The sequence below is a fragment of the Pollachius pollachius genome (assembly GCF_949987615.1).
Source record: "Pollachius pollachius genome assembly, contig: scaffold_27, whole genome shotgun sequence".
Classification (NCBI taxonomy): Eukaryota; Metazoa; Chordata; class Actinopteri; order Gadiformes; family Gadidae; genus Pollachius; species Pollachius pollachius.
In genome coordinates, this window is record NW_027641399.1 from 351,803 (window position 1) to 378,812 (window position 27,010).

A 27,010-nucleotide genomic window follows, 5' to 3' on the forward strand; every position below is an offset into this window, starting at 1 on the left:
ACTTTATTCCATACTCAAAGTACCATATTAAAACGCAATGCAATACACTGCGTGTGCGGTTGAGTGATCTTTTGAAGAAATGTAGCGTTGCAACACCAGGGATAGACTGCAATGTATCACTGTCGTTGCAGCCCTCTGATGCTCCCTGCTGCCGGCGTCAGAACAGTGTCTGCATGTTTCACAAATAGAGTTTGGAGAGACGTTGTCAGTGTCTGTATGTTGCTTAAATTCTCCCAAACAGTGGGCGCTAAAGATCAGGGCACGGCAGACCATTGCAGCCATTGATCTCGAGCAGAAAAATAAATATGCTTACAGCACCTGGTATTCCCAGGCGGTCACCCATCCAAGTACTAACCAGGCCAAACCCTGCTTAGCTTCCGAGATCAGACGAGATCGGGCGTGATCAGGGTGGTATGGCCGTACGCAAATGTTACCGGGTCCATACTACCTTTTATTCAGCAGGAGCACAAAAGGACTGAGCGCGCTGCCGTGGCAAGAGACGGGACTTGTACAGAAACAATGATTAGATCCATAATGAAGGAAAGCAATGCATAAAGACTTTATTCCATACTCAAAGTACCATATGAAAACGCAATGCAATACACTGCGTGTGCGGTTGAGTGATCTTTTGAAGAAATGTAACGTTGCAACACCAGGGATAGACTGCAATGTATCTCTGTCGTTGCAGCCCTCTGATGCTCCCTGCTGCCGGCGTCACAACAGTGTCTGCATGTTTCACAAATAGAGTTTGGAGAGACGTTGTCGGTGTCTGTATGTTGCTTATATTCTCCCAAACAGTGGGCGCTAAGGATCAGGGCACGGCAGACCATTGCAGCCATTGATCTCGAGCAGAAAAATAAAAATGCTTACAGCACCTGGTATTCCCAGGCGGTCACCCACCCAAGTACTAACCAGGCCCGACCCTGCTTAGCTTCCGAGATCAGACGAGATCGGGCGTGATCAGGGTGGTATGGCCGTACGCAAATGTTACCGGGTCCATACTACCTTTTATTCAGCAGGAGCACAAAAGGACTGAGAGCGCTGCCGTGGCCAGAGACGGGACTTGTACAGAAACAATGATTAGATCCATATTGAAGGAAAGCAATGCATAAAGACTTTATTCCATACTCAAAGTACCATATCAAAACGCAATGCAATACACTGCGTGTGCGGTTGAGTGATCTTTTGAAGAAATGTAGCGTTGCAACACCAGGGATAGACTGCAATGTATCTCTGTCGTTGCAGCCCTCTGATGCTCCCTGCTGCCGGCGTCACAACAGTGTCTGCATGTTTCACAAATAGAGTTTGGAGAGACGTTGTCAGTGTCTGTATGTTGCTTAAATTCTCCCAAACAGTGGGCGCTAAAGATCTCTGCCCGTATGCAAATTAGCCATGTGCGCCTAACAGAAGAATGACGTAATGTTGAGAACGAGTCATACTAAAAACCGAGAGCAAGCGAAAGCTAAACCAGACTGTATCAATCACACACTTTGGGTCCATTCTAACTTTTGATAAGAGGCTAGTCTTTAAATCTTTGCAGTGACTGAATGTTGATGATAAAACGGATTGTTTTGCATAAGATGAGTGTGTGCGACTGTGTGTTTGTCATTTCCGGCTTCGGCATACCGCATGGTCAAGAAGGCCTCGTGGTGAGTTACTTTCTTAGTGAAGCAGCTTAGCCTTACAGTTGGATAAGTTGGAGTGATTGGAGTTTATTTTTCACAGTGAGAGAGGGGTGCACCGGTCCTGGAGGTACTGCAATACCAGGTCGATGCGTGGAGTGGACGGAGCAAGCCCCTATTCCATCTCCCAGTTCCAAAAAACAATTTAATATATGGTCCCCGGGTAGGGGACGTATCAGATATTAAACTGATAAGAACAGATACTACACTTGATCTTAGCCAAAAGGCCGAGAAGCGATGCCCACACATGCTCAGACCAAGAGTCCAGCTTCCCAAACACGACGCTCCACTTAGCGGTTTGACAGACGACGACAAAACAAATAGAAGACCAGTCACCCTGTGTGCGTGTTTGTGAAAGCTGAAGAAAAATGCCGAGGTCGCTGCATCTCTCTGCTGGTCCCTGCTGCCAGCGTCACTAGTGTGTCTGCATGTTTCTCAAATAGAGTTTGGAGAGACGTTGCCAGTGTCTGTATGTTGCTTAAATTCTCCCAAACAGTGGGCGCTAAGGATCAGGGCACGGCAGACCATTGCAGCCATTGATCTCGAGCAGAAAAATAAAAATGCTTACAGCACCTGGTATTCCCAGGCGGTCACCCATCCAAGTACTAACCAGGCCCGACCCTGCTTAGCTTCCGAGATCAGACGAGATCGGGCGTGATCAGGGTGGTATGGCCGTACGCAAATGTTACCGGGTCCATACTACCTTTTATTCAGCAGGAGCACAAAAGGACTGAGAGCGCTGCCGTGGCCAGAGACGGGACTTGTACAGAAACAATGATTAGATCCATAATGAAGGAAAGCAATGCATAAAGACTTTATTCCATACTCAAAGTACCATATCAAAACGCAATGCAATACACTGCGTGTGCGGTTGAGTGATCTTTTGAAGAAATGTAGCGTTGCAACACCAGGGATAGACTGCAATGTATCTCTGTCGTTGCAGCCCTCTGATGCTCCCTGCTGCCGGCGTCACAACAGTGTCTGCATTTTTCACAAATAGAGTTTGGAGAGACGTTGTCAGTGTCTGTATGTTGCTTAAATTCTCCCAAACAGTGGGCGCTAAAGATCAGGGCACGGCAGACCATTGCAGCCATTGATCTCGAGCAGAAAAATAAATATGCTTACAGCACCTGGTATTCCCAGGCGGTCACCCATCCAAGTACTAACCAGGCCCGACCCTGCTTAGCTTCCGAGATCAGACGAGATCGGGCGTGATCAGGGTGGTATGGCCGTACGCAAATGTTACCGGGTCCATACTACCTTTTATTCAGCAGGAGCACAAAAGGACTGAGAGCGCTGCCGTGGCCAGAGACGGGACTTGTACAGAAACAATGATAAGATCCATAATGAAGGAAAGCAATGCATAAAGACTTTATTCCATACTCAAAGTACCATATCAAAACGCAATGCAATACACTGCGTGTGCGGTTGAGTGATCTTTTGAAGAAATGTAGCGTTGCAACACCAGGGATAGACTGCAATGTATCTCTGTCGTTGCAGCCCTCTGATGCTCCCTGCTGCCGGCGTCACAACAGTGTCTGCATGTTTCACAAATAGAGTTTGGAGAGACGTTGTCAGTGTCTGTATGTTGCTTAAATTCTCCCAAACAGTGGGCGCTAAGGATCAGGGCACGGCAGACCATTGCAGCCATTGATCTCGAGCAGAAAAATAAAAATGCTTACAGCACCTGGTATTCCCAGGCGGTCACCCATCCAAGTACTAACCAGGCCCGACCCTGCTTAGCTTCCGAGATCAGACGAGATCGGGCGTGTTCAGGGTGGTATGGCCGTAAGCGAGTATAGCCGCATCCAAAGTAGCTTTTAAACAGCAGGAGCACATAAGGACTGAGAGCGCTGCCGTGACCATAGACCAGACTTGTACAGAAACAATTATTAGATCAATAATGAAGGAAAGCAATGAATGAATACTTTATTCCATACTCAAAGTACCATATCAAAACGCAATGCAATACACTGCGTGTGCGGTTGAGTGATCTTTTGAAGAAATGTAGCGTTGCAACACCAGGGATAGACTGCAATGTATCTCTGTCGTTGCAGCCCTCTGATGCTCCCTGCTGCCGGCGTCACAACAGTGTCTGCATGTTTCACAAATAGAGTTTGGAGAGACGTTGTCAGTGTCTGTATGTTGCTTAAATTCTCCCAAACAGTGGGCGCTAAGGATCAGGGCACGGCAGACCATTGCAGCCATTGATCTCGAGCAGAAAAATAAAAATGCTTACAGCACCTGGTATTCCCAGGCGGTCACCCATCCAAGTACTAACCAGGCCCGACCCTGCTTAGCTTCCGAGATCAGACGAGATCGGGCGTGTTCAGGGTGGTATGGCCGTAAGCGAGTATAGCCGCATCCAAAGTAGCTTTTAAACAGCAGGAGCACATAAGGACTGAGAGCGCTGCCGTGACCATAGACCAGACTTGTACAGAAACAATTATTAGATCAATAATGAAGGAAAGCAATGAATGAATACTTTATTCCGGACTCAAAGTACCATATTAAAACGCAATGCAATACACCGAGTTGGCGTGTGTGTTCGTTTGCGTGAACCTTTGAAGAAACATAGCGTTTCAAACGCTGCGATGGACTGCAGCAGGTCAAGCGAAGCAGTCATTCATAGCTCTTATTTCTTTACAACAACATGATCAGGGGAGAGCGCGAACGCAGTCCCCCACTACCAGAAATTAGGCAATCGAGATTCCCACATTTGGGGAATTCGCACGGGTCAGCAACAGCCGCAGTGCAATGGCCGAGCCTCACCATGGGTGAACCACCTTCTTGATCATGGTATCTCCCTTGCCAGGTAAGTATGATTAGTACTCGTTCAGATGGGCTGAACTCTGCCCACGCGTGTTCCCTTGGAGAACGGTTGCAAAGAATTCAGAGATGTCTAGACTTTAAAGTCCGTGTTGCAGGGTTTATTTTCCAACAAGTGTGTGCAATTTGCTTGTTCTTAATACAGATTTAAACTGTTATCCATTTTATTTCATGTTGTTAGGTATCACAAAACGGAATGTAATACGACAAAGTAGGTACTATTTTAGCGGTTTGCAATTGATTCTCTTTTCCCCCAGGATAATTAAATATGTTCTATTATTTGCCATGCGGAGCCAGCCAGTCCTGTGCACGTATGCAAATTAGCCATGTGCACCTAACAGAAGAATGACGTAATGTTGAGAACGAGTCATACTAAAAAGGGAGAGCAATCGACAGCTAAACCAGACTGTATCAATCACACACTTTGGGTCAATTCTAACTTATGATAAGAGGCTAGTGTTTAAATCTTTGCAGTGACTGAATGTTTATGATAAAACGGATTGTTTTGCATTCGATGAGTGTGTGCGACTGTGCGTTTGTCATTTCCGGCTTCGGCATACCGCATGGTAATGAAGGCCTCGTGGTGAGTTGCTTTCTTAGTGAAGCAGCCTCGCCTTCGAGTTGGATGAGTTGGAGTGATATAAGTTGTCAGTGTCTGTATGTTGCTTAAATTCTCCCAAACAGTGGGCGCTAAGGATCAGGACACGGCAGACCATTGCAGCCATTGATCTCGAGCAGAAAAATAAAAATGCTTACAGCACCTGGTATTCCCAGGCGGTCACCCATCTAAGTACTAACCAGGCCCGACCCTGCTTAGCTTCCGAGATCAGACGAGATCGGGCGTGATCAGGGTGGTATGGCCGTACGCAAATGTTACCGGGTCCATACTACCTTTTATTCAGCAGGAGCACAAAAGGACTGAGAGCGCTGCCGTGGCCAGAGACGGGACTTGTACAGAAACAATGATTAGATCCATAATGAAGGAAAGCAATGCATAAAGACTTTATTCCATACTCAAAGTACCATATGAAAACGCAATGCAATACACTGCGTGTGCGGTTGAGTGATCTTTTGAAGAAATGTAACGTTGCAACACCAGGGATAGACTGCAATGTATCTCTGTCGTTGCAGCCCTCTGATGCTCCCTGCTGCCGGCGTCACAACAGTGTCTGCATGTTTCACAAATAGAGTTTGGAGAGACGTTGTCGGTGTCTGTATGTTGCTTATATTCTCCCAAACAGTGGGCGCAAAGGATCAGGGCACGGCAGACCATTGCAGCCATTGATCTCGAGCAGAAAAATAAAAATGCTTACAGCACCTGGTATTCCCAGGCGGTCACCCATCCAAGTACTAACCAGGCCCGACCCTGCTTAGCTTCCGAGATCAGACGAGATCGGGCGTGATCAGGGTGGTATGGCCGTACGCAAATGTTACCGGGTCCATACTACCTTTTATTCAGCAGGAGCACAAAAGGACTGAGAGCGCTGCCGTGGCCAGAGACGGGACTTGTACAGAAACAATGATTAGATCCATAATGAAGGAAAGCAATGCATAAAGACTTTATTCCATACTCAAAGTACCATATCAAAACGCAATGCAATACACTGCGTGTGCGGTTGAGTGATCTTTTGAAGAAATGTAGCGTTGCAACACCAGGGATAGACTGCAATGTATCTCTGTCGTTGCAGCCCTCTGATGCTCCCTGCTGCCGGCGTCAGAACAGTGTCTGCATGTTTCACAAATAGAGTTTGGAGAGACGTTGTCAGTGTCTGTATGTTGCTTAAATTCTCCCAAACAGTGGGCGCTAAAGATCTCTGCCCGTATGCAAATTAGCCATGTGCGCCTAACAGAAGAATGACGTAATGTTGAGAACGAGTCATACTAAAAACCGAGAGCAAGCGAAAGCTAAACCAGACTGTATCAATCACACACTTTGGGTCCATTCTAACTTTTGATAAGAGGCTAGTCTTTAAATCTTTGCAGTGACTGAATGTTGATGATAAAACGGATTGTTTTGCATAAGATGAGTGTGTGCGACTGTGTGTTTGTCATTTCCGGCTTCGGCATACCGCATGGTCATGAAGGCCTCGTGGTGAGTTACTTTCTTAGTGAAGCAGCTTAGCCTTACAGTTGGATAAGTTGGAGTGATTGGAGTTTATTTTTCACAGTGAGAGAGGGGTGCACCGGTCCTGGAGGTACTGCAATACCAGGTCGATGCGTGGAGTGGACGGAGCAAGCCCCTATTCCATCTCCCAGTTCCAAAAAACAATTTAATATATAGTCCCCGGGTAGGGGACGTATCAGATATTAAACTGATAAGAACAGATACTACACTTGATCTTAGCCAAAAGGCCGAGAAGCGATGCCCACACATGCTCAGACCAAGAGTCCAGCTTCCCAAACACGTCGCTCCACTTAGCGGTTTGACAGACGACGACAAAACAAATAGAAGACCAGTCACCCTGTGTGCGTGTTTGTGAAAGCTGAAGAAAAATGCCGAGGTCGCTGCATCTCTCTGCTGGTCCCTGCTGCCAGCGTCACTAGTGTGTCTGCATGTTTCTCAAATAGAGTTTGGAGAGACGTTGTCAGTGTCTGTATGTTGCTTAAATTCTCCCAAACAGTGGGCGCTAAAGATCACGGCACGGCAGGCCATTGCAGCCAATGAGCTCGAGTTGAAAAATAAATGTGCTTACAGCACCAGGTGGTCCCCCATCGATGTAGTAACCAGGCCCGTCCCTGCTTAACTTCCAATATCAGACGAGATCGGGCATGATCAGGCTGTTATGGCCGTAAACTAACATTTCCGGGTCCATACTAGGTTTTATACAGCAGGAGCACATAAGGACTGAGGGTGCTGCCGTGGCCAGAGACGGGACTTGTACAGAAACAATGATTAGATCCATAATGAAGGAAAGCAATGCATAAAGACTTTATTCCAGACTCAATGTACCATATCAAAACGTAATGCAATACACTGCGTGTGCGGTTGAGTGATCTTTTGAAGAAATGTAGCGTTGCAACACCAGGGATAGACTGCAATGTATCTCTGTCGTTGCAGCCCTCTGATGCTCCCTGCTGCCGGCGTCACAACAGTGTCTGCATGTTTCACAAATAGAGTTTGGAGAGACGTTGTCAGTGTCTGTATGTTGCTTAAATTCTCCCAAACAGTGGGCGCTAAGGATCAGGGCACGGCAGACCATTGCAGCCATTGATCTCGAGCAGAAAAATAAAAATGCTTACAGCACCTGGTATTCCCAGGCGGTCACCCATCCAAGTACTAACCAGGCCCGACTCTGCTTAGCTTCCGAGATCAGACGAGATCGGGCGTGATCAGGGTGGTATGGCCGTACGCAAATGTTACCGGGTCCATACTACCTTTTATTCAGCAGGAGCACAAAAGGACTGAGAGCGCTGCCGTGGCCAGAGACGGGACTTGTACAGAAACAATGATTAGATCCATAATGAAGGAAAGCAATGCATAAAGACTTTATTCCATACTCAAAGTACCATATCAAAACGCAATGCAATACACTGCGTGTGCGGTTGAGTGATCTTTTGAAGAAATGTAGCGTTGCAACACCAGGGATAGACTGCAATGTATCTCTGTCGTTGCAGCCCTCTGATGCTCCCTGCTGCCGGCGTCACAACAGTGTCTGCATTTTTCACAAATAGAGTTTGGAGAGACGTTGTCAGTGTCTGTATGTTGCTTAAATTCTCCCAAACAGTGGGCGCTAAAGATCAGGGCACGGCAGACCATTGCAGCCATTGATCTCGAGCAGAAAAATAAATATGCTTACAGCACCTGGTATTCCCAGGCGGTCACCCATCCAAGTACTAACCAGGCCCGACCCTGCTTAGCTTCCGAGATCAGGCGTGATCAGGGTGGTATGGCCGGCCGCAAATGTTACCGGGTCCATACTACCTTTTATTCAGCAGGAGCACAAAAGGACTGAGAGCGCTGCCGTGGCCAGAGACGGGACTTGTACAGAAACAATGATTAGATCCATAATGAAGGAAAGCAATGCATAAAGACTTTATTCCATACTCAAAGTACCATATGAAAACGCAATGCAATACACTGCGTGTGCGGTTGAGTGATCTTTTGAAGAAATGTAGCGTTGCAACACCAGGGATAGACTGCAATGTATCTCTGGCGTTGCAGCCCTCTGATGCTCCCTGCTGCCGGCGTCACAACAGTGTCTGCATTTTTCACAAATAGAGTATGGAGAGACGTTGTCAGTGTCTGTATGTTGCTTAAATTCTCCCAAACAGTGGGCGCTAAAGATCAGGGCACGGCAGACCATTGCAGCCATTGATCTCGAGCAGAAAAATAAAAATGCTTACAGCACCTGGTATTCCCAGGCGGTCACCCATCCAAGTACTAACCAGGCCCGACCCTGCTTAGCTTCCGAGATCAGACGAGATCGGGCGTGATCAGGGTGGTATGGCCGTACGCAAATGTTACCGGGTCCATACTACCTTTTATTCAGCAGGAGCCCAAAAGGACTGAGAGCGCTGCCGTGGCCAGAGACGGGACTTGTACAGAAACAATGATTAGATCCATAATGAAGGAAAGCAATGCATAAAGACTTTATTCCATACTCAAAGTACCATATGAAAACGCAATGCAATACACTGCGTGTGCGGTTGAGTGATCTTTTGAAGAAATGTAGCGTTGCAACACCAGGGATAGACTGCAATGTATCTCTGTCGTTGCAGCCCTCTGATGCTCCCTGCTGCCAGCGTCACAACAGTGTCTGCATGTTTCACAAATAGAGTTTGGAGAGACGTTGTCAGTGTCTGTATGTTGCTTAAATTCTCCAAAACAGTGGGCGCTAAAGATCAGGGCACGGCAGACCATTGCAGCCATTGATCTCGAGCAGAAAAATAAAAATGCTTACAGCACCTGGTATTCCCAGGCGGTCACCCATCCAAGTACTAACCAGGCCCGACCCTGCTTAGCTTCCGAGATCAGACGAGATCGGGCGTGATCAGGGTGGTACGGCCGTACGCAAATGTTATCGGGTCCATACTACCTTTTATTCAGCAGGAGCACAAAAGGACTGAGCGCGCTGCCGTGGCCAGAGACGGGACATGTACAGAAACAATGATTAGATCCATAATGAAGGAAAGCAATGCTTAAAGACTTTATTCCATACTCAAAGTACCATATCAAAACGCAATGCAATACACTGCGTGTGCGGTTGTGTGATCTTTTGAAGAAATGTAGCGTTGCAACACCAGGGATAGACTGCAATGTATCTCTGTCGTTGCAGCCCTCTGATGCTCCCTGCTGCCGGCGTCACAACAGTGTCTGCATGTTTCACAAATAGAGTTTGGAGAGACGTTGTCAGTGTCTGTATGTTGCTTAAATTCTCCCAAACAGTGGGCGCTAAAGATCAGGGCACGGCAGACCATTGCAGCCATTGATCTCGAGCAGAAAAAAAAAGAAGCTTACAGCACCTGGTATTCCCAGGCGGTCTCCCATCCAAGTACTAACCAGGCCCGACCCTGCTTAGCTTCCGAGATCAGACGAGATCGGGCGTGTTCAGGGTGGTATGGCCGTAAGCGAGTATTGCCGCATCCAAAGTAGCTTTTAAACAGCAGGAGCACATAAGGACTTAGAGCGCTGCCGTGACCATAGACCAGACTTGTACAGAAACAATTATTAGATCAATAATGAAGGAAAGCAATGAATGAATACTTTATTCCGGACTCAAAGTACCATATCAAAACGCAATGCAATACACCGAGTTGGCGTGTGTGTTCGTTTGCGTGAACCTTTGAAGAAACATAGCGTTTCAAACGCTGCGATGGACTGCAGCAGGTCAAGCGAAGCAGTCATTCATAGCTCTTATTTCTTTACAACAACATGATCAGGGGAGAGCGCGAACGCATTCCCCCACTCCCAGAAATTATGCAATCGAGATTCCCACATTTGGGGAATTCGCACGGGTCAGCAACAGCCGCAGTGCAATGGCCGAGCCTCACCATGGGTGAACCACCTTCTTGATCATGGTATCTCCCTTGCCAGGTAAGTATGATTAGTACTCGTTCAGATGGGCTGAACTCTGCCCACGCGTGTTCCCTTGGAGAACGGTTGCAAAGAATTCGGAGATGTCTAGAGTTTAAAGTCCGTGTTGCAGGGTTTATTTTCCAACAAGTGTGTGCAATTTGCTTGTTCTTAATGCAGATTTAAACTGTTATCCATTTTATTTCATGTTGTTAGGTATCACAAAACGGAATGTAATACGACAAAGTAGGTACTATTTTAGCGGTTTGCAATTGATTCTCTTTTCCCCCAGGATAATTAAATATGTTCTATTATTTGCCATGCGGAGCCAGCCAGTCCTGTGCACGTATGCAAATTAGCCATGTGCACCTAACAGAAGAATGACGTAATGTTGAGAACGAGTCATACTAAAAAGGGAGAGCAATCGACAGCTAAACCAGACTGTATCAATCACACACTTTGGGTCCATTCTAACTTATGATAAGAGGCTAGTCTTTAAATCTTTGCAGTGACTGAATGTTTATGATAAAACGGATTGTTTTGCATTCGATGAGTGTGTGCGACTGTGCGTTTGTCATTTCCGGCTTCGGCATACCGCATGGTAATGAAGGCCTCGTGGTGAGTTGCTTTCTTAGTGAAGCAGCCTCGCCTTGGAGTTGGACGAGTTGGAGTGATATAAGTTGTCAGTGTCTGTATGTTGCTTAAATTCTCCCAAACAGTGGGCGCTAAGGATCAGGGCACGGCAGACCATTGCAGCCATTGATCTCGAGCAGAAAAATAAAAATGCTTACAGCACCTGGTATTCCCAGGCGGTCACCCATCTAAGTACTAACCAGGCCCGACCCTGCTTAGCTTCCGAGATCAGACGAGATCGGGCGTGATCAGGGTGGTATGGCCGTACGCAAATGTTACCGGGTCCATACTACCTTTTATTCAGCAGGAGCACAAAAGGACTGAGAGCGCTGCCGTGGCCAGAGACGGGACTTGTACAGAAACAATGATTAGATCCATAATGAAGGAAAGCAATGCATAAAGACTTTATTCCATACTCAAAGTACCATATGAAAACGCAATGCAATACACTGCGTGTGCGGTTGAGTGATCTTTTGAAGAAATGTAACGTTGCAACACCAGGGATAGACTGCAATGTATCTCTGTCGTTGCAGCCCTCTGATGCTCCCTGCTGCCGGCGTCACAACAGTGTCTGCATGTTTCACAAATAGAGTTTGGAGAGACGTTGTCGGTGTCTGTATGTTGCTTATATTCTCCCAAACAGTGGGCGCAAAGGATCAGGGCACGGCAGACCATTGCAGCCATTGATCTCGAGCAGAAAAATAAAAAAGCTTACAGCACCTGGTATTCCCAGGCGGTCACCCATCCAAGTACTAACCAGGCCCGACCCTGCTTAGCTTCCGAGATCAGACGAGATCGGGCGTGATCAGGGTGGTATGGCCGTACGCAAAGGTTACCGGGTCCATACTACCTTTTATTCAGCAGGAGCACAAAAGGACTGAGAGCGCTGCCGTGGCCAGAGACGGGACTTGTACAGAAACAATGATTAGATCCATAATGAAGGAAAGCAATGCATAAAGACTTTATTCCATACTCAAAGTACCATATGAAAACGCAATGCAATACACTGCGTGTGCGGTTGAGTGATCTTTTGAAGAAATGTAGCGTTGCAACACCAGGGATAGACTGCAATGTATCTCTGTCGTTGCAGCCCTCTGATGCTCCCTGCTGCCGGCGTCACAACAGTGTCTGCATTTTTCACAAATAGAGTTTGGAGAGACGTTGTCAGTGTCTGTATGTTGCTTAAATTCTCCCAAAGAGTGGGCGCTAAAGATCAGGGCACGGCAGACCATTGCAGCCATTGATCTCGAGCAGAAAAATAAATATGCTTACAGCACCAGGTATTCCCAGGCGGTCACCCATCCAAGTACTAACCAGGCCCGACCCTGCTTAGCTTCCGAGATCAGACGAGATCGGGCGTGATCAGGGTGGTATGGCCGTACGCAAATGTTGCCGGGTCCATACTACCTTTTATTCAGCAGGAGCACAAAAGGACTGAGAGCGCTGCCGTGGCCAGAGACGGGACTTGTACAGAAACAATGATTAGATCCATAATGAAGGAAAGCAATGCATAAAGACTTTATTCCATACTCAAAGTACCATATGAAAACGCAATGCAATACACTGCGTGTGCGGTTGAGTGATCTTTTGAAGAAATGTAACGTTGCAACACCAGGGATAGACTGCAATGTATCTCTGTCGTTGCAGCCCTCTGATGCTCCCTGCTGCCGGCGTCACAACAGTGTCTGCATGTTTCACAAATAGAGTTTGGAGAGACGTTGTCGGTGTCTGTATGTTGCTTATATTCTCCCAAACAGTGGGGGCTAAGGATCAGGGCACGGCAGACCATTGCAGCCATTGATCTCGAGCAGAAAAATAAAAATGCTTACAGCACCTGGTATTCCCAGGCGGTCACCCATCCAAGTACTAACCAGGCCCGACCCTGCTTAGCTTCCGAGATCAGACGAGATCAGGCGTCATCAGGGTGGTATGGCCGTACGCAAATGTTACCGGGTCCATACTACCTTTTATTCAGCAGGAGCACAAAAGGACTGAGAGCGCTGCCGTGGCCAGAGACGGGACTTGTACAGAAACAATGATTAGATCCATAATGAAGGAAAGCAATGCATAAAGACTTTATTCCAGACTCAAAGTATCATATCAAAACGCAATGCAATACACTGCGTGTGCGGTTGAGTGATCTTTTGAAGAAATGTTGCGTTGCAACACCAGGGATAGACTGCAATGTATCTCTGTCGTTGCAGCCCTCTGATGCTCCCTGCTGCCGGCGTCACAACAGTGTCTGCATTTTTCACAAATAGAGTCTGTCGAGACGTTGTCAGTGTCTGTATGTTGCTTAAATTCTCCCAAACAGTGGGCGCTAAAGATCAGGGCACGGCAGACCATTGCAGCCATTGATCTCGAGCAGAAAAATAAATATGCTTACAGCACCTGGTATTCCCAGGCGGTCACCCATCCAAGTACTAACCAGTCCCGACCCTGCTTAGCTTCCGATATCAGACGAGATCGGGCGTGATCAGTGTGGTATGGCCGTACGCAAATGTTAACGGGTCCATACTACCTTTTATTCAGCAGGAGCACAAAAGGACTGAGAGCGCTGCCGTGGCCAGAGACGGGACTTGTACAGAAACAATGATTAGATCCATAATGAAGGAAAGCAATGCATAAAGACTTTATTCCATACTCAAAGTACCATATTAAAACGCAATGCAATACACTGCGTGTGCGGTTGAGTGATCTTTTGAAGAAATGTAGCGTTGCAACACCAGGGATAGACTGCAATGTATCACTGTCGTTGCAGCCCTCTGATGCTCCCTGCTGCCGGCGTCAGAACAGTGTCTGCATGTTTCACAAATAGAGTTTGGAGAGACGTTGTCAGTGTCTGTATGTTGCTTAAATTCTCCCAAACAGTGGGCGCTAAAGATCAGGGCACGGCAGACCATTGCAGCCATTGATCTCGAGCAGAAAAAAAAAAAGCTTACAGCACCTGGTATTCCCAGGCGGTCTCCCATCCAAGTACTAACCAGGCCCGACCCTGCTTAGCTTCCGAGATCAGACGAGATCGGGCGTGTTCAGGGTGGTATGGCCGTAAGCGAGTATTGCCGCATCCAAAGTAGCTTTTAAACAGCAGGAGCACATAAGGACTGAGAGCGCTGCCGTGACCATAGACCAGACTTGTACAGAAACAATTATTAGATCAATAATGAAGGAAAGCAATGAATGAATACTTTATTCCGGACTCAAAGTACCATATCAAAACGCAATGCAATACACCGAGTTGGCGTATGTGTTCGTTTGCGTGAACCTTTGAAGAAACATTGCGTTTCAAACGCTGCGATGGACTGCAGCAGGTCAAGCGAAGCAGTCATTCATAGCTCTTATTTCTTTACAACAACATGATCAGGGGAGAGCGCGAACGCAGTCCCCCACTACCAGAAATTATGCAATCGAGATTCCCACATTTGGGGAATTCGCACGGGTCAGCAACAGCCGCAGTGCAATGGCCGAGCCTCACCATGGGTGAACCACCTTCTTGATCATGGTATCTCCCTTGCCAGGTAAGTATGATTAGTACTCGTTCAGATGGGCTGAACTCTGCCCACTCGTGTTCCCTTGGAGAACGGTTGCAAAGAATTCGGAGATGTCTAGACTTTAAAGTCCGTGTTGCAGGGTTTATTTTCCAACAAGTGTGTGCAATTTGCTTGTTCTTAATACAGATTTAAACTGTTATCCATTTTATTTCATGTTGTTAGGTATCACAAAACGGAATGTAATACGACAAAGTAGGTACTATTTTAGCGGTTTGCAATTGATTCTCTTTTCCCCCAGGATAATTAAATATGTTCTATTATTTGCCATGCGGAGCCAGCCAGTCCTGTGCACGTATGCAAATTAGCCATGTGCACCTAACAGAAGAATGACGTAATGTTGAGAACGAGTCATACTAAAAAGGGAGAGCAATCGACAGCTAAACCAGACTGTATCAATCACACACTTTGGGTCCATTCTAACTTATGATAAGAGGCTAGTCTTTAAATCTTTGCAGTGACTGAATGTTTATGATAAAACGGATTGTTTTGCATTCGATGAGTGTGTGCGACTGTGCGTTTGTCATTTCCGGCTTCGGCATACCGCATGGTAATGAAGGCCTCGTGGTGAGTTGCTTTCTTAGTGAAGCAGCCTCGCCTTGGAGTTGGATGAGTTGGAGTGATATAAGTTGTCAGTGTCTGTATGTTGCTTAAATTCTCCCAAACAGTGGGCGCTAAGGATCAGGGCACGGCAGACCATTGCAGCCATTGATCTCGAGCAGAAAAATAAAAATGCTTACAGCACCTGGTATTCCCAGGCGGTCACCCATCTAAGTACTAACCAGGCCCGACCCTGCTTAGCTTCCGAGATCAGACGAGATCGGGCGTGATCAGGGTGGTATGGCCGTACGCAAATGTTACCGGGTCCATACTACCTTTTATTCAGCAGGAGCACAAAAGGACTGAGAGCGCTGCCGTGGCCAGAGACGGGACTTGTACAGAAACAATGATTAGATCCATAATGAAGGAAAGCAATGCATAAAGACTTTATTCCAGACTCAAAGTATCATATCAAAACGCAATGCAATACACTGCGTGTGCGGTTGAGTGATCTTTTGAAGAAATGTAGCGTTGCAACACCAGGGATAGACTGCAATGTATCTCTGTCGTTGCAGCCCTCTGATGCTCCCTGCTGCCGGCGTCACAACAGTGTCTGCATTTTTCACAAATAGAGTCTGTCGAGACGTTGTCAGTGTCTGTATGTTGCTTAAATTCTCCCAAACAGTGGGCGCTAAAGATCAGGGCACGGCAGACCATTGCAGCCATTGATCTCGAGCAGAAAAATAAATATGCTTACAGCACCTGGTATTCCCAGGCGGTCACCCATCCAAGTACTAACCAGGCCCGACCCTGCTTAGCTTCCGAGATCAGACGAGATCGGGCGTGATCAGGGTGGTATGGCCGTACGCAAATGTTACCGGGTCCATACTACCTTTTATTCAGCAGGAGCACAAAAGGACTGAGAGCGCTGCCGTGGCCAGAGACGGGACTTGTACAGAAACAATGATTAGATCCATAATGAAGGAAAGCAATGCATAAAGACTTTATTCCATACTCAAAGTACCATATCAAAACGCAATGCAATACACTGCGTGTGCGGTTGAGTGATCTTTTGAAGAAATGTAGCGTTGCAACACCAGGGATAGACTGCAATGTATCTCTGTCGTTGCAGCCCTCTGATGCTCCCTGCTGCCGGCGTCACAACAGTGTCTGCATGTTTCACAAATAGAGTTTGGAGAGACGTTGTCGGTGTCTGTATGTTGATTAAATTCTCCCAAACAGTGGGCGCTAAGGATCAGGGCACGGCAGACCATTGCAGCCATTGATCTCGAGCAGAAAAATAAAAAAGCTTACAGCACCTGGTATTCCCAGGCGGTCACCCATCCAATTACTTACCAGGCCCGACCCTGCTTTGCTTCCAAGATCAGACGAGATCGGGCTTGATCAGGGTGGTATGGCCGTATGCAAATGTTACCGGGTCCATACTAGCTTTCACACAGCAGGAGCACATAAGGACTGAGAGCGCTGCCGTGGCCAGAGACGGGACTTGTACAGAAACAATGATTAGATCCATAATGAAGGAAAGCAATGCATAAAGACTTTATTCCAGACTCAAAGTATCATATCAAAACGCAATGCAATACACTGCGTGTGCGGTTGAGTGATCTTTTGAAGAAATGTAGCGTTGCAACACCAGGGATAGACTGCAATGTATCTCTGTCGTTGCAGCCCTCTGATGCTCCCTGCTGCCGGCGTCACAACAGTGTCTGCATTTTTCACAAATAGAGTCTGTCGAGACGTTGTCAGTGTCTGTATGTTGCTTAAATTCTCCCAAACAGTGGGCGCTAAAGATCTCTGCCCGTATGCAAATTAGCCATGTGCGCCTAACAGAAGAATGACGTAATATTGAGAACGAGTCATACTAAAAACCGAGAGCAAGCGAAAGCTAAACCAGACTGTATCAATCACACACTTTGGGTCCATTCTAACTTTTGATAAGAGGCTAGTCTTTAAATCTTTGCAGTGACTGAATGTTGATGATAAAACGGATTGTTTTGCATAAGATGAGTGTGTGCGACTGTGTGTTTGTCATTTCCGGCTTCGGCATACCGCATGGTCATGAAGGCCTCGTGGTGAGTTACTTTCTTAGTGAAGCAGCTTAGCCTTACAGTTGGATAAGTTGGAGTGATTGGAGTTTATTTTTCACAGTGAGAGAGGGGTGCACCGGTCCTGGAGGTACTGCAATACCAGGTCGATGCGTGGAGTGGACGGAGCAAGCCCCTATTCCATCTCCCAGTTCCAAAAAACAATTTAATATATAGTCCCCGGGTAGGGGACGTATCAGATATTAAACTGATAAGAACAGATACTACACTTGATCTTAGCCAAAAGGCCGAGAAGCGATGCCCACACATGCTCAGACCAAGAGTCCACCTTCCCAAACACGTCGCTCCACTTAGCGGTTTGACAGACGACGACAAAACAAATAGAAGACCAGTCACCCTGTGTGCGTGTTTGTGAAAGCTGAAGAAAAATGCCGAGGTCGCTGCATCTCTCTGCTGGTCCCTGCTGCCAGCGTCACTAGTGTGTCTGCATGTTTCTCAAATAGAGTTTGGAGAGACGTTGTCAGTGTCTGTATGTTGCTTAAATTCTCCCAAACAGTGGGCGCTAAAGATCACGGCACGGCAGGCCATTGCAGCCAATGAGCTCGAGTTGAAAAATAAATGTGCTTACAGCACCAGGTGGTCCCCCATCGAAGTAGTAACCAGGCCCGTCCCTGCTTAACTTCCAATATCAGACGAGATCGGGCATGATCAGGCTGTTATGCCCGTAAACTAACATTTCCGGGTCCATACTAGGTTTTATACAGCAGGAGCACATAAGGACTGAGGGTGCAGCCGTGGCCAGAGACGGGACTTGTACAGAAACAATGATTAGATCCATAATGAAGGAAAGCAATGCATAAAGACTTTATTCCAGACTCAATGTACCATATCAAAACGTAATGCAATACACTGCGTGTGCGGTTGAGTGATCTTTTGAAGAAATGTAGCGTTGCAACACCAGGGATAGACTGCAATGTATCTCTGTCGTTGCAGCCCTCTGATGCTCCCTGCTGCCGGCGTCACAACAGTGTCTGCATTTTTCACAAATAGAGTTTGGAGAGACGTTGTCAGTGTCTGTATGTTGCTTAAATTCTCCCAAACAGTGGGCGCTAAGGATCAGGGCACGGCAGACCATTGCAGCCATTGATCTCGAGCAGAAAAATAAAAATGCTTACAGCACCTGGTATTCCCAGGCGGTCACCCATCTAAGTACTAACCAGGCCCGACCCTGCTTAGCTTCCGAGATCAGACGAGATCGGGCGTGATCAGGGTGGTATGGCCGTACGCAAATGTTACCGGGTCCATACTACCTTTTATTCAGCAGGAGCACAAAAGGACTGAGAGCGCTGCCGTGGCCAGAGACGGGACTTGTACAGAAACAATGATTAGATCCATAATGAAGGAAAGCAATGCATAAAGACTTTATTCCATACTCAAAGTACCATATGAAAACGCAATGCAATACACTGCGTGTGCGGTTGAGTGATCTTTTGAAGAAATGTAACGTTGCAACACCAGGGATAGACTGCAATGTATCTCTGTCGTTGCAGCCCTCTGATGCTCCCTGCTGCCGGCGTCACAACAGTGTCTGCATGTTTCACAAATAGAGTTTGGAGAGACGTTGTCAGTGTCTGTATGTTGCTTAAATTCTCCCAAACAGTGGGCGCTAAAGATCTCTGCCCGTATGCAAATTAGCCATGTGCGCCTAACAGAAGAATGACGTAATGTTGAGAACGAGTCATACTAAAAACCGAGAGCAAGCGAAAGCTAAACCAGACTGTATCAATCACACACTTTGGGTCCATTCTAACTTTTGATAAGAGGCTAGTCTTTAAATCTTTGCAGTGACTGAATGTTGATGATAAAACGGATTGTTTTGCATAAGATGAGTGTGTGCGACTGTGTGTTTGTCATTTCCGGCTTCGGCATACCGCATGGTCAAGAAGGCCTCGTGGTGAGTTACTTTCTTAGTGAAGCAGCTTAGCCTTACAGTTGGATAAGTTGGAGTGATTGGAGTTTATTTTTCACAGTGAGAGAGGGGTGCACCGGTCCTGGAGGTACTGCAATACCAGGTCGATGCGTGGAGTGGACGGAGCAAGCCCCTATTCCATCTCCCAGTTCCAAAAAACAATTTAATATATGGTCCCCGGGTAGGGGACGTATCAGATATTAAACTGATAAGAACAGATACTACACTTGATCTTAGCCAAAAGGCCGAGAAGCGATGCCCACACATGCTCAGACCAAGAGTCCAGCTTCCCAAACACGACGCTCCACTTAGCGGTTTGACAGACGACGACAAAACAAATAGAAGACCAGTCACCCTGTGTGCGTGTTTGTGAAAGCTGAAGAAAAATGCCGAGGTCGCTGCATCTCTCTGCTGGTCCCTGCTGCCAGCGTCACTAGTGTGTCTGCATGTTTCTCAAATAGAGTTTGGAGAGACGTTGCCAGTGTCTGTATGTTGCTTAAATTCTCCCAAACAGTGGGCGCTAAGGATCAGGGCACGGCAGACCATTGCAGCCATTGATCTCGAGCAGAAAAATAAAAATGCTTACAGCACCTGGTATTCCCAGGCGGTCACCCATCCAAGTACTAACCAGGCCCGACCCTGCTTAGCTTCCGAGATCAGACGAGATCGGGCGTGATCAGGGTGGTATGGCCGTACGCAAATGTTACCGGGTCCATACTACCTTTTATTCAGCAGGAGCACAAAAGGACTGAGAGCGCTGCCGTGGCCAGAGACGGGACTTGTACAGAAACAATGATTAGATCCATAATGAAGGAAAGCAATGCATAAAGACTTTATTCCATACTCAAAGTACCATATCAAAACGCAATGCAATACACTGCGTGTGCGGTTGAGTGATCTTTTGAAGAAATGTAGCGTTGCAACACCAGGGATAGACTGCAATGTATCTCTGTCGTTGCAGCCCTCTGATGCTCCCTGCTGCCGGCGTCACAACAGTGTCTGCATTTTTCACAAATAGAGTTTGGAGAGACGTTGTCAGTGTCTGTATGTTGCTTAAATTCTCCCAAACAGTGGGCGCTAAAGATCAGGGCACGGCAGACCATTGCAGCCATTGATCTCGAGCAGAAAAATAAATATGCTTACAGCACCTGGTATTCCCAGGCGGTCACCCATCCAAGTACTAACCAGGCCCGACCCTGCTTAGCTTCCGAGATCAGACGAGATCGGGCGTGATCAGGGTGGTATGGCCGTACGCAAATGTTACCGGGTCCATACTACCTTTTATTCAGCAGGAGCACAAAAGGACTGAGAGCGCTGCCGTGGCCAGAGACGGGACTTGTACAGAAACAATGATAAGATCCATAATGAAGGAAAGCAATGCATAAAGACTTTATTCCATACTCAAAGTACCATATCAAAACGCAATGCAATACACTGCGTGTGCGGTTGAGTGATCTTTTGAAGAAATGTAGCGTTGCAACACCAGGGATAGACTGCAATGTATCTCTGTCGTTGCAGCCCTCTGATGCTCCCTGCTGCCGGCGTCACAACAGTGTCTGCATGTTTCACAAATAGAGTTTGGAGAGACGTTGTCAGTGTCTGTATGTTGCTTAAATTCTCCCAAACAGTGGGCGCTAAGGATCAGGGCACGGCAGACCATTGCAGCCATTGATCTCGAGCAGAAAAATAAAAATGCTTACAGCACCTGGTATTCCCAGGCGGTCACCCATCCAAGTACTAACCAGGCCCGACCCTGCTTAGCTTCCGAGATCAGACGAGATCGGGCGTGTTCAGGGTGGTATGGCCGTAAGCGAGTATAGCCGCATCCAAAGTAGCTTTTAAACAGCAGGAGCACATAAGGACTGAGAGCGCTGCCGTGACCATAGACCAGACTTGTACAGAAACAATGATTAGATCCATAATGAAGGAAAGCAATGCATAAAGACTTTATTCCATACTCAAAGTACCATATTAAAACGCAATGCAATACACTGCGTGTGCGGTTGAGTGATCTTTTGAAGAAATGTAGCGTTGCAACACCAGGGATAGACTGCAATGTATCACTGTCGTTGCAGCCCTCTGATGCTCCCTGCTGCCGGCGTCAGAACAGTGTCTGCATGTTTCACAAATAGAGTTTGGAGAGACGTTGTCAGTGTCTGTATGTTGCTTAAATTCTCCCAAACAGTGGGCGCTAAAGATCAGGGCACGGCAGACCATTGCAGCCATTGATCTCGAGCAGAAAAAAAAAGAAGCTTACAGCACCTGGTATTCCCAGGCGGTCTCCCATCCAAGTACTAACCAGGCCCGACCCTGCTTAGCTTCCGAGATCAGACGAGATCGGGCGTGTTCAGGGTGGTATGGCCGTAAGCGAGTATTGCCGCATCCAAAGTAGCTTTTAAACAGCAGGAGCACATAAGGACTGAGAGCGCTGCCGTGACCATAGACCAGACTTGTACAGAAACAATTATTAGATCAATAATGAAGGAAAGCAATGAATGAATACTTTATTCCGGACTCAAAGTACCATATCAAAACGCAATGCAATACACCGAGTTGGCGTATGTGTTCGTTTGCGTGAACCTTTGAAGAAACATTGCGTTTCAAACGCTGCGATGGACTGCAGCAGGTCAAGCGAAGCAGTCATTCATAGCTCTTATTTCTTTACAACAACATGATCAGGGGAGAGCGCGAACGCAGTCCCCCACTACCAGAAATTATGCAATCGAGATTCCCACATTTGGGGAATTCGCACGGGTCAGCAACAGCCGCAGTGCAATGGCCGAGCCTCACCATGGGTGAACCACCTTCTTGATCATGGTATCTCCCTTGCCAGGTAAGTATGATTAGTACTCGTTCAGATGGGCTGAACTCTGCCCACTCGTGTTCCCTTGGAGAACGGTTGCAAAGAATTCGGAGATGTCTAGACTTTAAAGTCCGTGTTGCAGGGTTTATTTTCCAACAAGTGTGTGCAATTTGCTTGTTCTTAATACAGATTTAAACTGTTATCCATTTTATTTCATGTTGTTAGGTATCACAAAACGGAATGTAATACGACAAAGTAGGTACTATTTTAGCGGTTTGCAATTGATTCTCTTTTCCCCCAGGATAATTAAATATGTTCTATTATTTGCCATGCGGAGCCAGCCAGTCCTGTGCACGTATGCAAATTAGCCATGTGCACCTAACAGAAGAATGACGTAATGTTGAGAACGAGTCATACTAAAAAGGGAGAGCAATCGACAGCTAAACCAGACTGTATCAATCACACACTTTGGGTCCATTCTAACTTATGATAAGAGGCTAGTCTTTAAATCTTTGCAGTGACTGAATGTTTATGATAAAACGGATTGTTTTGCATTCGATGAGTGTGTGCGACTGTGCGTTTGTCATTTCCGGCTTCGGCATACCGCATGGTAATGAAGGCCTCGTGGTGAGTTGCTTTCTTAGTGAAGCAGCCTCGCCTTGGAGTTGGATGAGTTGGAGTGATATAAGTTGTCAGTGTCTGTATGTTGCTTAAATTCTCCCAAACAGTGGGCGCTAAGGATCAGGGCACGGCAGACCATTGCAGCCATTGATCTCGAGCAGAAAAATAAAAATGCTTACAGCACCTGGTATTCCCAGGCGGTCACCCATCTAAGTACTAACCAGGCCCGACCCTGCATAGCTTCCGAGATCAGACGAGATCGGGCGTGATCAGGGTGGTATGGCCGTACGCAAATGTTACCGGGTCCATACTACCTTTTATTCAGCAGGAGCACAAAAGGACTGAGAGCGCTGCCGTGGCCAGAGACGGGACTTGTACAGAAACAATGATTAGATCCATAATGAAGGAAAGCAACGCATAAAGACTTTATTCCAGACTCAAAGTATCATATCAAAACGCAATGCAATACACTGCGTGTGCGGTTGAGTGATCTTTTGAAGAAATGTAGCGTTGCAACACCAGGGATAGACTGCAATGTATCTCTGTCGTTGCAGCCCTCTGATGCTCCCTGCTGCCGGCGTCACAACAGTGTCTGCATGTTTCTCAAATAGAGTTTGGAGAGACGTTGTCAGTGTCTGTATGTTGCTTAAATTCTCCCAAACAGTGGGCGCTAAAGATCACGGCACGGCAGGCCATTGCAGCCAATGAGCTCGAGTTGAAAAATAAATGTGCTTACAGCACCAGGTGGTCCCCCATCGAAGTAGTAACCAGGCCCGTCCCTGCTTAACTTCCAATATCAGACGAGATCGGGCATGATCAGGCTGTTATGCCCGTAAACTAACATTTCCGGGTCCATACTAGGTTTTATACAGCAGGAGCACATAAGGACTGAGGGTGCTACCGTGGCCAGAGACGGGACTTGTACAGAAACAATGATTAGATCCATAATGAAGGAAAGCAATGCATAAAGACTTTATTCCAGACTCAATGTACCATATCAAAACGTAATGCAATACACTGCGTGTGCGGTTGAGTGATCTTTTGAAGAAATGTAGCGTTGCAACACCAGGGATAGACTGCAATGTATCTCTGTCGTTGCAGCCCTCTGATGCTCCCTGCTGCCGGCGTCACAACAGTGTCTGCATTTTTCACAAATAGAGTTTGGAGAGACGTTGTCAGTGTCGGTATGTTGCTTAAATTCTCCCAAACAGTGGGAGCTAAGGATCAGGGCACGGCAGACCATTGCAGCCATTGATCTCGAGCAGAAAAATAAAAATGCTTACAGCACCTGGTATTCCCAGGCGGTCACCCATCCAAGTACTAACCAGGCCCGACCCTGCTTAGCTTCCTAGATCAGACGAGATCGGGCGTGTTCAGGGTGGTATGGCCGTACGCTAATGTTACCGGGTCCATACTACCTTTTATTCAGCAGGAGCACAAAAGGACTGAGAGCGCTGCCGTGGCCAGAGACGGGACTTGTACAGAAACAATGATTAGATCCATCATGAAGGAAAGCAATGCATAAAGACTTTATTCCATACTCAAAGTACCATATGAAAACGCAATGCAATACACTGCGTGTGCGGTTGAGTGATCTTTTGAAGAAATGTAGCGTTGCAACACCAGGGATAGACTGCAATGTATCTCTGTCGTTGCAGCCCTCTGATGCTCCCTGCTGCCGGCGTCACAACAGTGTCTGCATGTTTCACAAATAGAGTTTGGAGAGACGTTGTCAGTGTCTGTATGTTGCTTAAATTCTCCCAAACTGTGGGCGCTAAAGATCAGGGCACGGCAGACCATTGCAGCCATTGATCTCGAGCAGAAAAATAAATATGCTTACAGCACCTGGTATTCCCAGGCGGTCACCCATCCAAGTACTAACCAGTCCCGACCCTGCTTAGCTTCCGATATCAGACGAGATCGGGCGTGATCAGTGTGGTATGGCCGTACGCAAATGTTAACGGGTCCATACTACCTTTTATTCAGCAGGAGCACAAAAGGACTGAGAGCGCTGCCGTGGCCAGAGACGGGACTTGTACAGAAACAATGATTAGATCCATAATGAAGGAAAGCAATGCATAAAGACTTTATTCCATACTCAAAGTACCATATTAAAACGCAATGCAATACACTGCGTGTGCGGTTGAGTGATCTTTTGAAGAAATGTAGCGTTGCAACACCAGGGATAGACTGCAATGTATCACTGTCGTTGCAGCCCTCTGATGCTCCCTGCTGCCGGCGTCAGAACAGTGTCTGCATGTTTCACAAATAGAGTTTGGAGAGACGTTGTCAGTGTCTGTATGTTGCTTAAATTCTCCCAAACAGTGGGCGCTAAAGATCAGGGCACGGCAGACCATTGCAGCCATTGATCTCGAGCAGAAAAAAAAAAAGCTTACAGCACCTGGTATTCCCAGGCGGTCTCCCATCCAAGTACTAACCAGGCCCGACCCTGCTTAGCTTCCGAGATCAGACGAGATCGGGCGTGTTCAGGGTGGTATGGCCGTAAGCGAGTATTGCCGCATCCAAAGTAGCTTTTAAACAGCAGGAGCACATAAGGACTGAGAGCGCTGCCGTGACCATAGACCAGACTTGTACAGAAACAATTATTAGATCAATAATGAAGGAAAGCAATGAATGAATACTTTATTCCGGACTCAAAGTACCATATCAAAACGCAATGCAATACACCGAGTTGGCGTATGTGTTCGTTTGCGTGAACCTTTGAAGAAACATTGCGTTTCAAACGCTGCGATGGACTGCAGCAGGTCAAGCGAAGCAGTCATTCATAGCTCTTATTTCTTTACAACAACATGATCAGGGGAGAGCGCGAACGCAGTCCCCCACTACCAGAAATTATGCAATCGAGATTCCCACATTTGGGGAATTCGCACGGGTCAGCAACAGCCGCAGTGCAATGGCCGAGCCTCACCATGGGTGAACCACCTTCTTGATCATGGTATCTCCCTTGCCAGGTAAGTATGATTAGTACTCGTTCAGATGGGCTGAACTCTGCCCACTCGTGTTCCCTTGGAGAACGGTTGCAAAGAATTCGGAGATGTCTAGACTTTAAAGTCCGTGTTGCAGGGTTTATTTTCCAACAAGTGTGTGCAATTTGCTTGTTCTTAATACAGATTTAAACTGTTATCCATTTTATTTCATGTTGTTAGGTATCACAAAACGGAATGTAATACGACAAAGTAGGTACTATTTTAGCGGTTTGCAATTGATTCTCTTTTCCCCCAGGATAATTAAATATGTTCTATTATTTGCCATGCGGAGCCAGCCAGTCCTGTGCACGTATGCAAATTAGCCATGTGCACCTAACAGAAGAATGACGTAATGTTGAGAACGAGTCATACTAAAAAGGGAGAGCAATCGACAGCTAAACCAGACTGTATCAATCACACACTTTGGGTCCATTCTAACTTATGATAAGAGGCTAGTCTTTAAATCTTTGCAGTGACTGAATGTTTATGATAAAACGGATTGTTTTGCATTCGATGAGTGTGTGCGACTGTGCGTTTGTCATTTCCGGCTTCGGCATACCGCATGGTAATGAAGGCCTCGTGGTGAGTTGCTTTCTTAGTGAAGCAGCCTCGCCTTGGAGTTGGATGAGTTGGAGTGATATAAGTTGTCAGTGTCTGTATGTTGCTTAAATTCTCCCAAACAGTGGGCGCTAAGGATCAGGGCACGGCAGACCATTGCAGCCATTGATCTCGAGCAGAAAAATAAAAATGCTTACAGCACCTGGTATTCCCAGGCGGTCACCCATCTAAGTACTAACCAGGCCCGACCCTGCTTAGCTTCCGAGATCAGACGAGATCGGGCGTGATCAGGGTGGTATGGCCGTACGCAAATGTTACCGGGTCCATACTACCTTTTATTCAGCAGGAGCACAAAAGGACTGAGAGCGCTGCCGTGGCCAGAGACGGGACTTGTACAGAAACAATGATTAGATCCATAATGAAGGAAAGCAATGCATAAAGACTTTATTCCAGACTCAAAGTATCATATCAAAACGCAATGCAATACACTGCGTGTGCGGTTGAGTGATCTTTTGAAGAAATGTAGCGTTGCAACACCAGGGATAGACTGCAATGTATCTCTGTCGTTGCAGCCCTCTGATGCTCCCTGCTGCCGGCGTCACAACAGTGTCTGCATTTTTCACAAATAGAGTCTGTCGAGACGTTGTCAGTGTCTGTATGTTGCTTAAATTCTCCCAAACAGTGGGCGCTAAAGATCAGGGCACGGCAGACCATTGCAGCCATTGATCTCGAGCAGAAAAATAAATATGCTTACAGCACCT